The sequence below is a fragment of the Pipistrellus kuhlii genome, unplaced genomic scaffold, assembly GCF_014108245.1.
Source record: "Pipistrellus kuhlii isolate mPipKuh1 unplaced genomic scaffold, mPipKuh1.p scaffold_m20_p_19, whole genome shotgun sequence".
Lineage (NCBI taxonomy): Eukaryota > Metazoa > Chordata > Mammalia > Chiroptera > Vespertilionidae > Pipistrellus > Pipistrellus kuhlii.
Genome location: NW_023425504.1, coordinates 19,382,397 through 19,396,663, shown reverse-complemented (window position 1 = coordinate 19,396,663; position 14,267 = coordinate 19,382,397).

The window sequence follows — 14,267 nt, the reverse complement described above, 5'->3', positions numbered from 1 at the left end:
TGTTAGCATAAACAATTTAACAAAGTTTTGCAGATTATTTATGTAGGTTACCTGCTAAGTGGCTTCAATTGGCTTAAACATATTTTTTTTTCCAAGCTGTAATTGGTTCTCACTTCTAGATGGAGAAGTGGCCCAAGTAGAGACCATAGGCCTGCTGCTAGGGCTCAGTCCACATCACTGGAGAAAATGTATTTATTTTTCTAATTGTACATTCCTGAGTTCAGCAGACATTTTCTTAAAGCATGAGGATATAACTACTTTAAACTCTATGGCCTTTAAGACCATTGTCACCATTAATGAACTTTATACTAAAGCAGCCATAGATAATATGTAAATGTGTAGCTGTGTTCCAATAAAATGTTACTTATGAAAACAGTAAACTGGCCATATTTGGATCACAGGCTGTAGTTTGAAGACCTTTTTTTTTCTCTCTCTTTTATCTATTCTATACAGAGTTACTAATCTTAATATAATGCCAGCCCTTAAATCTCTCTCTCTCTCTCTCTCTCTCTCTCTCTCTCTCTCTCTCTCTCTCTCTCTCTCTATCAATTTTTAAACATCTCTCTCTCTCTCTTGTTCCTTATTTCCTCAACCTCTGACTATATTATTACTCTCAACTCTAGTGCCTAATATTACTCCTGTGCTGTGACATGATATTTGTTTAGTTGGACTAGCTCATTTTCTGCTTTTTTCACCCACTGTTTCCTTTCCTTTCTAGCCCTGTATTCTTCATCAAGTACATTTAGTAATGTAGTCATTGAATCAGAGGATCAGTCATCTCACACTAGCAATATCTGAGTAGTTCAAAATCAGAAACCTCATTCTCTTTAAATGATGCAGAGAGCCCAACTCTTTGTTTCCTAGTAATGCTGTACATAGAAGAAGTAAAGAGCATGAATGGTGGCAGGCTAAAGCCAAGGAGGCTTCACTTCTAGAGGCATGTATACATCCCACATATATGCCTTAGGCTGAGGATCTTACCATTTGCTTCAGAGGCAGAATGAGAGTTATTTGAGTTTATAGTCTTGTAGCCAGTTACTGTATATGGTAACATCTTTACTGCTGTAAGACTTATTACAGACTATTACCATAGTCTGCTCATTTCTTTTCACCATCTATAAAAAGTATGTGTGGGGGCGGGCTGGATATATTCCTTTTTTAATTATTAATCTTAAATTTTTCTTCCCTTATAACTTAATTAAAACATGATTTTATAAAGACTCTGATTGAGTCATTAACAACCTAACAGTGAACAGTAGTCTAAGGAAATAAGGCCCAGAACAAAGAAAATTTGATAGGAAAGGAAAATCCAGAGCATAAAGCAATGCCTAAGATGTTCTGATAAAATTGTAGAAAGCTTCAGGTACAAAGCTCAGAATGAGGACTCTGAGTACCTGAAAGAATAGAATAAGTCAATAGATAATTCTCTGTCATAGAATTGCCTGCTAGGTTATACAGTTATGTTTTAAATACAAGGAATAAGAAAAGAGAGTTGGTATGTTTAACTTCAGTTTGAAAATTGATAATCAAGATTGGCTCATCCACAGTTTAAGTTGTAACTAGAATGAATATCTGTTAAATGGTAAAGCACAATTTCAACCCTCCTATAAAAAGTCTTATTATGTTCCAAGTACTATGTCAAATGCTGAAGGCACACAGACAAAATACTCTTTCTCTATGAGGAACTTGCTATTGGTGTACCTATTTCTCTCCCAACAGACTATTAAAACAATGTGATAAGTGTGACTATAGGAAGAAGTACAATGTGCTATAGGAACACATAGGAGGAGCACATTTATAGTAAAGTAATGCTTCCAGGAATAAGCTACATTAACTTGAAAAAAATATTTCAGATTGAGGAAACAGCACAGTGATAAGCCCTAAAGTGGAGAGAAGTATAGCACATTCCTGGAATTGAAAGAAGTTCAGTTTGGCTGAAGATAGAGACAGCAGTGGTGGCTGACAGCAGTGAGGCATGGGTATGCTAAAGTAGCTCTCTGTGCTGGGTAAGCTAGCAATGTGGAGTGAACACTGACCCTGACTGATTTGGAAAATGATAATTCTCACTGCCATACTAGAAACCTCAAGAATCCCTCCATAGGGTAGGTCACACCGCAAGTGGAAGTAAATGAGTCTAATCCTATCTAATAAAGAAGGAATATACTAATTTACCATCATTCCCTCACAAAAATGGCAGTGCCCACAGCCACAAAATAGCAGCGCCAAATCCCCTCAGTGTGCAGGCGAGGCATGGCCAGCCTGCCCCCAGGTGGGTCTGGATGTCCTCACACCTGCCTCTGGAGTTCCCCAGTCCCCTTAAACTCCCAGCTGCCAAGGGCTGGCCTGAGGCACAGGCAAGCCTCAGATGTTGGCTGCCTAGCAATCCACGGCCACCTGAGGCTCAGGTAACCAGTGCTGGCCGAGGCTTGTATTGCTGGCAGTGGCAGCAGCAGAGGTGTGATGGGGGAATTGCCTTCCCCTAATTGCAGGGTTGCCTCTCACCCCTGAGGGTTCCTGGATGCTGAGAGGGGGCAGGCTGGGTTGAGGGACCCCTCCCCTCCAGTGTATGAATTTTCATGAACCTGGCCTCTAGTGTAGGCATAATGTCAATGTTACTTTATTTGCCATTATGCTCATGAGGCCTGGGGACATTCATTTTATATTATTGATTTCCAGCCTGGGCATTAGAGCATTTGTGGTTGATAAAAATATCTTTCACTACCCTTTGCTTATTTATAGCTGAGAGTTCAAATATAATTAACCACTGAAATAAATGAACAATAAGAGCGTGTTTGGGTACCAGTTGTGTGAGGGTATCTATCACGCCCTCCAGCAAGGATAGTTCAGCTAAAGGCTTTTACATAGAATTTGTATTGATATATGATATGGTAAGGCCCTAGGAGCTCTTGGAACTCATGGCTGATAGGTGATAGTAGCTTTTTCTTCTAGCATGCATTCATGGAAAAAAATTTTTTCATGATTTAAGACATTCTAATTATTATAGTATTTGGAATCTCATATTATCCTACCCGATATATAATAAATAGCTTATATGCAAATTGACCCTCATGCCATCACACAAGATGGCCACCCCCATGTGGTCAAAAATGGCCACCACAAGATAGCTGGCTGGGGAGGGTAGTTATGGGCAATCAGGCCAGCAGGGGAGGGCAGTTGAAGGGGACCAGCCTGCAGGGAAGGGCAGTTGGGGGAAACCAGGCCTGCAGGAGAGGGCAATTAGGGTCTACCATGCTGGAAGGAGGGGTAGTTGGGAACAATTGGGCCAGCAGGGGAGGGCAGTTGGTGGCAATTGACTGGCATGGCAGCAGTTAGGTGTCAATCAGGTTGACAGGGGAGTGGTTAAGGGATGATCAGGCTGGCAGGCAGGCAAATGGTAGGGAGCTAGCAGTCCCAGATTATAAAATTGGGCCTAAAACAGCAGTTGTACATCCCCCTAAGGGTGCCAGATTGGAGACAGTGCAGGTTGGCCTGAGTGACACCCCTCCACAGTGCACAAATTTTGTGCACTGAGCCTCTAGTAATTGATAAAGAATAAAGTTTATTAAAATTAGATTGAATTTCTTGGTCCTTTTAACTAGTTCCATTTTTTTTTTCATGCAGTTGCTCCAATGTGAGTTCTTAGAAATAACTGTTTCATTTGAATTGGGTTTGGAAACATCCTGTTAAGCAATAGGTTTCTTCATTATTGCAGTTGTTCTTATTATTTGCTTGTTTCTTATTGTAGAATTTCTCAGAGGCTTCAATGAATTCTAAATCTGCAGATGATGTCTTATTATACATGATGTGTACTCTATATAAGCTCGAAACTTCTTGAAGAGCTAAATTTATTTCTGTTGTTCACTGATACATCCCCATATCCAGTGCCTACTTTATATATTTGTAAAATGAATTAATGGCCTTTTTAGAAGGTGATGTTCCACAGAAAACATTTCTAATATATATATTTATATTTAACCACATTTGTAAAGGAGTACTACCATTTTGGTAAAATGTATATTTGTAATACATTAATGCCAGAAAATATCAAGATGTAATAAGAACTGAGTGAACAGAAAATTTTCATAGAAAATTTAGTAGATGAGAATTGTGCATAAATTGACAACTTCAGCTAAGCACTGACTCTGTAATTTTTATTCTGTCTCTAGAACATTCTTCAGTTATTATGTGGATATAAACTATGTAGTAAAAATATTATATAATTTTTAAAGAGTGATTGTTTTCCAGAATTCCTCTGGGATATTGAAAAAGTAAGTTTGTTTGGTTGTTGCTGTTTTTTATTGTGTGTGTGTGTGTGTGTTTGTTTTGTTTTGTTTTTTACTTTAGTAACTTCTCAAACAAAAATCAATAAGTAAGGTCTCTTAGGAATTAAGATGTTTGACAAGTAAGTTGGACATGCATTCTGGATATCTTTGCATTCTGGATGACAGATGCTGAGTTCAAAAACCTTTTGTCACTTTTTATTGGGAATATCATCTTGCAATTCACAATAGGTTAATATGCCTTCTTATGATGAAAAGATTCACTGCCAGTTACTGATGTGAGCAGACAACATCTGCTAATCCCAAAGCCCAGTTGTTTAGATCATGAAATAAAAATCCCTTAATTAAACCCCATAGCCAATTTATAATCACTCATGCACAGGCATTCCCAAAATTTTTGTAATAAGCATGCCATAAGTCCTTGGCACATGGCCTTCTGTGATTATTCAGTTTAGGAACTCTACCACCATGAGTGAAATGGCTGTACCTTATTACTATTTTTTTATTTTATTTTACAAACTAGAGAAAGAAGATAATGAAAATATTCTTAATTTTTCCAAGTGTAGTGTTAATCTTGAGTAGGCCTTAGCATAATATAAAATGGTGTGTCTATATGTTTTGGTAGGGAAGTTAATAAATTTAGTATACTTTTTTCTTCTCTATAAATATTTTAAGATTTAGATATTGGAGTTTGTTTGCTTATTTTTAAATATATTTTATTGATTTTTTACAGAGAGGAAGGGAGAGAGAGATAGAGAGCTAGAAACGTCGATGAGAGAGAAACATCAGCCAGCTGCCTCTTGCACACCCCCTGCTGGGGATGTGCCCGCAACCAATGTACATGCCCTTGACCGGAATCGAACCTGGGACCTTTCAGTCCGCAGACCGACGCTCTACCACTGAGCCAAACCAGCTTCGGCTGTTTGCTTATTTTTAAATGAGAGACAATAAAATAATAGCAGCAAGAATTGAGGTGAGATTGATATTTTTGCTGAGCCTAAGATATTATAGCTGGATATGGCCTTAAAATTTTTCTCTATCCATGAAGAATAATACAAGGGTTTCAATGGGGATGCCAACTCTGATTGTTTGTGGCTACCTGAAGGACTGTGTTGAGAAACATCCTGGAATGGTCTTGAAGTAACTGGGAAATATTGCCTTGCTTGATTATATGGAGGGGGGTGGTATAGTCTAATGATTATAAGTCTATGATTTAGTTATTGCATGTACTGCATGTTGCAGGTGGATATACTAGTATACTCACAGAATCACATATAAGTGTGAAACTACTGTTAGGATTATGGGGCAGTTTATGTCTGAAAAAAATCAGCCCACTGATTAAGCAAGAGTTATCTCTTTTCTACTACTAGACTTACTGCAGGTAAATGTTCTATGACAAGAACAATAAGTTTATGTGCATGTGGGTAATAAATGATGAGCTATAATTAGGTCTTTACTACTTAATATGTGGTGTTTGACTCCAACCACAGGGTATGCTAAGCAAAGTTTAAGAAACCTCCTTACACAGTTTTTAAAGTTTCTTTTTTTTAATCTTTGCTTTTGAAAATATTACAGATGTCCCCTTTGTTTTTTTCTCCCATTAATCATCTCCATCCAGACCCTGCCCCTCCCAAGCATTCACCAAACTTTTGTTTGTGTCCATGGGCTATGCATATATGCATGTAAATTCTCCTATTAATCCCTTCCCACCACTCACCTTTGCCTTCCCTCTGAAATCCTTAAGTTTGTTTCATACTCCTATGTCTCTGGATCTATTTAATTAATCAGTTCATTTAGTTCATTAGATTCCACATATGAGTGAGATCATGTGATACTTATCTTTCTCTGATTGGCTTATTTCACTTAGCATAATACTCTCCAGATCCACTAAAGCTAAGGCAAATGGTGAGTACCTGATTTTTATAACCATGTAATTCATGATGTAGATGTACCACAGCTTTTTTATTCACTCATCTGTTGATGGGCACTTGGGCTGTTTCCAAATCTTGCATACATTCTTTCTGATTGATGTTTTGAAGTTTTTAGGATATATTCCTAGAAATGATATCACAGGGTCAAATGGGAGTTCAATTTTAATTTTTTTGAAGAAATGCCATACTGTTTTCCACAGTGGCCACACCAGTCTATATTCCCACCAGCAGAGTACTAGGGTTCTCTTTTTTTCCACATCCTTGCATTTATTGATTTGTTGATGGTGGCCATTCTAGCTGGTGTAAGGTAATACCTCATTGTTGTTTTAATCTGTATCTCTGAGATGATTAGTAACTGAGAATTTTTACATATTCTCTTGACTTTCTGTGTGTCCATTAACCTTTATTATGTAACTATTCAAATAGTTCTGTGGAGGTTTGGGATTCTATAAAAGTGTCTCAAGGCTACCACAGGGACTAATAGGTAAGGTTTAATACTTCTCACCTATGCCTATAGATGTATTTTGAAACATAAAAGATAAAGAAATGAAGTTTGCAAGCACATTGTTTTTGTTCCATTAGCAACAGAATTTGCTTAAAAAAATAATCAAACCACTGATTTAGACTATAGTTTGTTTTCTGATTATGTTTTGTGAATTATGCTCCAGGACAGACCTTGGGATTTCTTCAAGTTTTTATGAGATTAGTATTTTAAATATTAATCTCTATGTGCTATATCACATTTATTGATTTTTAAATATTGTATCAGTCTTCCATCCTCGGATTAAATTCCACCTGGCCATAGTGTATGATCTTTTTAAAATATTACTGGGTAAGATTTTATAACATTTTGTTGAGGATTTTAGCATCTATGCCCTGCAATTCTCTTTTTTGTAGTGTCTGTATCTGGTTTTGGAATAGAATAATGCTGGCCTCATAAAAAGAGTTTGGAAGTGTTCCTTCCTCTTGAATTTTCTGAAGTAGTTTGAGGAGTATAGGTGGTATTTCTTCTTTGAATACTTGATAAAAACTCTCCTGTGAAACTTTCCAATATCACACTATCTTATAAATTGACACATAAAAAGCATTTGACAAAATCCAACACCAATTTTTGATAAAAACTCTTAGCAAAGTGGGAATAGAGGAATCATACCTCAACATAATAAAGGTCTTCTATGACAAACATACAGCTAACATCATGCTCAATAGGCAAAAACTAAAACCATTTCCCCTAAGAACAGGAATAAGACAGGGATGTGCGCTTTTACCACTCTTATACAACACAGAACTGGAAGGCTTAGTCACAGTAATCAAACAAGAGCAAAAAATAAAAGGCATCCAAATTGGAAAGGAGGAAGTAAAACTGTCATTATTCATAGATGATATAATATTGTTCATAAAAAACCATAAGGACTCCACCAAAACCTGTTAGATTTAAAAGCAGGATATTTAATAGCTAGTAACATAGCAGGATAAAAAATTAAAACCAGAAATCTTTGGCATTTTTATTCACTAACTAGAGGCTCAGTGCACAAATTCATGCAGGGGTGGGGTCTGGCCAGCCCACCCTGCCTCTAAATGGGGTGGGGGGGGCAATAGGAAGTAGGGCCAGCCAGGAAAGGGGTCGTGGGAGGTTGGCCAGCTGGCCCCAGCCCCGATTGAAGTGGGGGAGCTGATCAGGGATGGGGACAGCTGGTGGGAGGGGCCTCAGAACATTGCCACTGGACCCACCACTGACCAGGGTCTAGGGGGCTGACTGTGGGTTAGGCTAGCCAGGGTGAGGGGCCATGGGAGGTTGGCTGGCTGACCCTGCCCTCATTGGGCCAGTTGGCCGGCTACAGTGTGTATCATAGTGACCAGTCATTCTAGTCGCTTGGCTTTTTTTTTATATTGATAATGAATGCTCAGATAAAGACACTAAAAGAACAATCCCATTTACCATTTCAACAAAACATTAAGATATTTAGGAATAGACTTAACCAAGGAGGTAAAAGACTTGTACTCAGAAAACGACAGGATATTGAATAAAGAGATAGAGAAAAATATAAACAAGCAGAAGAATATACTGTGTTCATGGACTGGTAGAATTTACATAATTAAAATATCCATACTACCCAAAGAAATATATGTATTCAATGCAATATTTAGATTTAATAGTATATAAATTTAATAATGTATAGACTTAATAATGCCTCTTAAAATACCAATGGCTTATTTCACAGAACTAGAAAAAAATATTCCAAGAATTTATATGGAACGAAAAAAGACCCAGAATAGCCATAATAATGTTGAAAAAGAAGAACAAAGTTGGTGGGATCACAATACCAGATATCAAGTTACATTACAAAGCCACTATAATAAAAGCAGCACAAGAACAGGTATACAAATCAATGGAACAAAACAGAGACCCCAGAAATTGACCCAACCATTGCACTCAATTAATATTTGTCAAAGGAGACAAGAGCATAGGATGAAGTCAACAGAGTCTCTTCAATAAATGGTGTTGGGAAAATTGGACTGACACATGCAAAAAACTGAAACTAGATAAACAACTTACACCTTACATAAGAATGAACTCAAAATGGATAAAATACTTAAATATAAATTGTGAAACCATAAAAATCCTAGAAGACATCACAGGCAGCAAAATCTCAGACATCTCTTATAACAATATGTTTACGGATACATCTCCTAGGGCAAGGGAAACTAAGGAGAAAATAAACAATGGGATTACATCAAAATAAAAAGCTTCTACACTACAAAAGAAATCATCAACAAAATGAAAAGGGAGCCCACAATTATGAGAGAACATATTTGGCAATGATACATCTGATAAAGGCTTAATATCTAAAACATATAAGGAACTCATACAACTTAATAAAGAAAGACAAACAATCCAATAAAAAATGGGCAAAGGACATAAATAGACACTCCTCCAACGTGGACATACTGATGGACAAGAGACATATGAAAACATGCTCAGTCACCCATCATCAGAGAGCTTAAAATTAAAATGACAATAAGTTATCACCTCACACCTGTCAGAATGGCTACTGTCAACAAATGAACAAAAGACAAGTGCTGTAGAGGATGTGGAGAAAAGGGAACCCTAATACACTGGTGGTGTGAGTGAAGACTAGTAGTGTGTAGCCATTTGGAAAACAGTATGGAGTTTCCTCCAAAATTTAAATATTGAACTGCCATTCCAACCAGTGATCCCGTTTCTATGAATATATCCTAAGAAACTGGAAACATGAATGAGAAAGAATATGTACACCTCAATGTTCATAGAAGTAGAATTTACAATAACTAAATCTGGAAATAGCCCAAGCGCCCATCAGTAGATTAGTGGATAAAAAAAGCTGTGGTACATTTGCATCATGGAATACTATGCAGCAGTAAAAAATGATCTCTTATCCTTTGAAACAGCATGGGAGGACCTGAAGAGTATTATTCTAAGTAAGCCAATCAATGAAAGACAAGTATCACATGATTTCATTCATATGTGGAATCTAATGAACAAAATAAACTGATGAATTAAATAGATCCAGAGACTTAGAAGCATAGAACAGACTGTTGAATCTAAGAGGGAAGGTGGGTATGGGTGCAGAGGTGGAAAGAGATCAACCAAAGAGATCAAAGAACTTGTATGCCTATTTGCATAACTCATGGACAAAGACAATAGGGTGGTGAAGGCCTGGGTTGGGGCAGTTTAGGAGGCCACAAGGCATCAATATGGAAGAAAAGGGATATATATATATATATATATATATATATATATATATATATATATATATATATATATTCATATATATTATTTCCAACAATAAATATTTTAAAATAATATTAATCTCTAAGAAAACTTTGAGTTATCCATTCCCAGATAGTGTATCAAAACAGACTTCCCATTTGGGCTGTCTAATTCTTCTTTTTTTAAAATATATTTTATTGATTTTTTTACAGAGAAGAAGAGAGAGGGATAGAAGTTAGAAACATTAATGAGAGAGAATCATAGATCAGCTGCCTTTTGCACACCCCCTAATGGGGATGTGCCCGCAACCAAGGTACATGCCCTTGACCTGAATTGAACCTGGGACCCTTCAGTTCGTAGGCTGACACTCTATCCACTGAGCCAAACCGGTTTTGGCTGTCTAATTCTTCTTCTTCTTCTTCTTCTTCTTCTTCTTCTTCTTCTTCTTCTTCTTCTTCTTCTTCTTCTTCTTCTTCTTCTTTTTTTATCTGTGTACATATTTTAACATTGTTGTCCCCCCCCCCCCCTACACATACCCTCCCTCCACAGAGTTTTGTGTCCATTGGCTGTACTTATATGCATGTACAGAAGTTGTTCGGTTGATCTCTTATCTCCCCCAGATCTCCCTACCCTCCCTGCTTTAATTTGACAGTCTGCTGTTGCTTTACTGTCTTTATATCTGTCCTTTGGTTCATCAATTTATAGTGTTCTTTAATATCCATAAATGAGTGAGGTCATGTGGTATTTCTCTTTCATTGACTGGCTTATTTCACTCAACATGATGTTCTCTAATTCTATCCAGGTTGCTGCAAATGATGAGAATTCCTTCTTTTTTATGGCAACATAGTATTCCATTGTCTAGATATACCATAGTTTTTTGATCCAATCATCTGCTGACCGGCACCTAGGCTGTTTCCAGGTTCTAGCTATTGTAGATTGTGCTGCTATGAATATAGGGGTGCATATATCCTTTCTGATTGGTGTTTCTAGTTTCTTGGGATATATTCCTAGGAGTGGGATTACTGGGTCAAATGGGAGTTCCATTTTCAGTTTTTTGAGGAAACTCCATACTGTTCTCCACAGTGGTTGCACCAGTCTGCATTCCCACCAGCAGTGCAAGAGGGTTCCTTTTTCTCCGCAACCTCGTCAACACTTGTCGTTTGTTGATTTGTTGATGTTGGCCATTCTGACAGGTGTGAGATGGTACCGCATGGCTGTCTAATTCTTATTTTACTTTTTTCCCTAAAGCTCTCCTTCCAAATTTTATAATGGGCTACCCAATATTGAGAATGAAGAAAATGGTCTCCTAAGGAAGATTATTTATGTACTCAATACCCAAATATAATACATAATATATTTATTTAATTTCACTAACCCTGATTTATTTAATGCAAAGAGAAATGTGCTAGTGCTCTCTTAAGTGGATTTGAGGCTATTATTAAATTTTCATTAATTTTGCAAGCCAATGATAAAACATATTCACTATTTTAAAATATAAATTATGTAAATTTATTATGAAATAAATATATTAAAAACAAAGAAAATACTCAAAACTCAGAACTTCCCAGTTGTTCTGCAATATTGTTTACTATTGTTTATTATCTCGATGCCTTGTGTTTGTTGTGCATCTGTGCTGTGGAAAGGCTATGTAATGTGTGCTTCTGTTCAGTGACATTATATTGATAGCTTGGAAACAAAAATCAGCACATGCTACAAATTTGCAGTTATCCCCTTCCTTGCTTTGGAATGATGTTTCTACTTTACATTCATTGAGACTTAATCTGTTTCCTCTCCCATGTTTACAGTGTATGTTTTTCTTTGATCCAAATGCTTCTGTGCTAAGGAGTGAAAGAAAAAAAAATCATGTGTTATTTCTCCTTACCAATAAAAATAATTGTTGAGGGTGTGTCTCTCTCCTGCTCTGATTTTCATGGGGGTAATGGGTTACACCGACACCTCTGGAGTTCTAGTTTGAAATGAATGTCGCAAAGAAATGGTCCACAGCATAGTGCTAAATAACGGAAGTAACCAAATTTTCACCTTGAAGCTGAAATCTCATAGTGGTTAATACTCAGCTCACACTGGGTATTAAATTCTGCTGATCCCTTTATCCATTCATCCTAGAGCAATATCTAGTTGCAAAATTTTATCTGAAGTTATCAATACAGCTTTGAAAAACGTCTACTTAATCACAGAGTACTTTGGAATAAATAGACTGTTTCTAAGAGAAACTTTGGTAACATGGCATTTCTTATGACTTATCTAGTGTTATGCTAGAAGCCAGATCCTTCTAAAGGATATAAGGTAAGAAATCAGAGTGCACCGAAACTGGTTTGGCTCAGTGGTAGAGCGCTGGTCTGTGGACTGAAAAGTCCCAGGTTTGATTCAGGTCAGGGGCAAGTCCCAGGTTTGATTCATGTCAGGGGCATGTACATTGGTTGTGGGCACATCCCCGGTAGGGAGTGTGCAAGAGGCAGCTGGTCGGTGTTTCTCATCGATGTTTCTAGCTCTCTGCCTCTCTCCCTTCCTCGCTGTAAAAATCAATAAAAATATATTAAAAAAAAAAGAATTCAAAGTGGATGGTGTTATTTAGGCATGAACACCAGCATTTCCAAGATGAAAGTTTCATCTAGTAATCACAATTGTTGAATGGAGCAATACTAAGAGGACATGCAGTGAAATGATTATTTAACTACCTCTAAATTAATCACAGTCCAATGGACATTATCTAAGACTTCCTTGAGATCTTAATACAACAAAATTAAGCACAGCAAAATTCATTGCCCTCATATTTTTTTTTCATTTTTCAATTAAAAAAACAACACATCACTGTATATTTTTAAAATAAAGCTACACTAAATGTAGATGTATATAGACACCAAGGAGCAGCCAATTTCCTCTTGGTATTCAACATTTCTTCCATCCTTTTGAATGTGTGTTTGGAGAAGATAGAGTGCTCATAATTGTTGCTATAATAATTTGACAAATAAGTTTTCATAATTCAGTGGAAACATTAATAAATCATGATGTGAAAAGAATAATACTGTTAGAATAAAGCCAAAACAGATGGTTAAATGCCAGTTAGTTCTTAGCTACCCAATAGTAACAGGAAAATATTTGACTATAAAAACTCCAACTTCCATCTGGAAAGAGGATGCACATGTTCCTGAATGTCCAAATAAGAAAGACTTCCAGATTAGATTAGATTAGATTAGATTAGTGACATGGTGCACAGATTTGTGCACATTGAAAGAAAATTAATTAGAAGGTGGCCAGTGGGTCGGGACTAGGCAAGACCAGCCAGACACACCCTGGAGCCAATCTCCCGTGGTGTCTCCCTGGTGTCTGCACAGTGAGCAGAGTCCCTCTGGTAGGTGGGGTCTCTTGGCCTGGCCTACACGGATTGGGCCAAAACTGGCTCTCTGACATCCCTGAAGGGTTCTGGAGTTCAAGATGACACTCTGCAAAGTTGCTATGTACAGGGTGTGGAATTATATAATAATTAAGCGTTATATAAAACCAGATTCAGGGATGACAGTTCCCTAGCAACAACATAACCCACAGCCAAAGGTGGAACTGTGAGGCCCCATGAGGAATTGGGCTCCCTCCTCTCTGGTTTCAAGGTGTGTCACCCAAGAACCTGCCGCTGCCAAGTCACTGCAGTTCAGCAGCTCCTGCATTAAGTGTTTGCCCCCAGGTGATCAGTGTATGACAGAGCAACCGGCTGGACTCATGGACACTTAGCATATTAGCCATATATATATTAATTATATTATATTATATTATATTATATTATATTATATTATATTATATTATATTATATCATTATAATTATTATATTATAACATTATAATTATTATATTATAACATTATAATTATTATATTATATTAATTATATTATATTATATTATACTAGGGTCCCAGTACATGAATTTGTGCACCTTAAAAGGAACTGTGGGCCATCAGGTTGCAGTGTCTTGGCCCAATTTCTGTGCCCCTGCCTGGCCTTTCCCACCGTGACCCCCAGTACCCAGTCTGCTGGCAGCCCCTCTCCTGCCACTGCTCCCACATGCTGATGGTGCTGGCCCCACTCGTACCTGCTGGCAGTGTGAAGTGATTGGGGCTGGCACCAGCAATATGTGCAAGTGGAAGCTGCTGCTCTGATTGCCCCTCAGGAGCAAGGGGAAGTGGAGAAGCCTCAGGGGCAATTGGGGCCAGCAGCCACCACTTACACCCTCTGATGTCGCTGGGGAATCGGGACCAGCTCTGGGCACCTGCAGTGGGTGCAAGCGGCGGCTCCAGCAC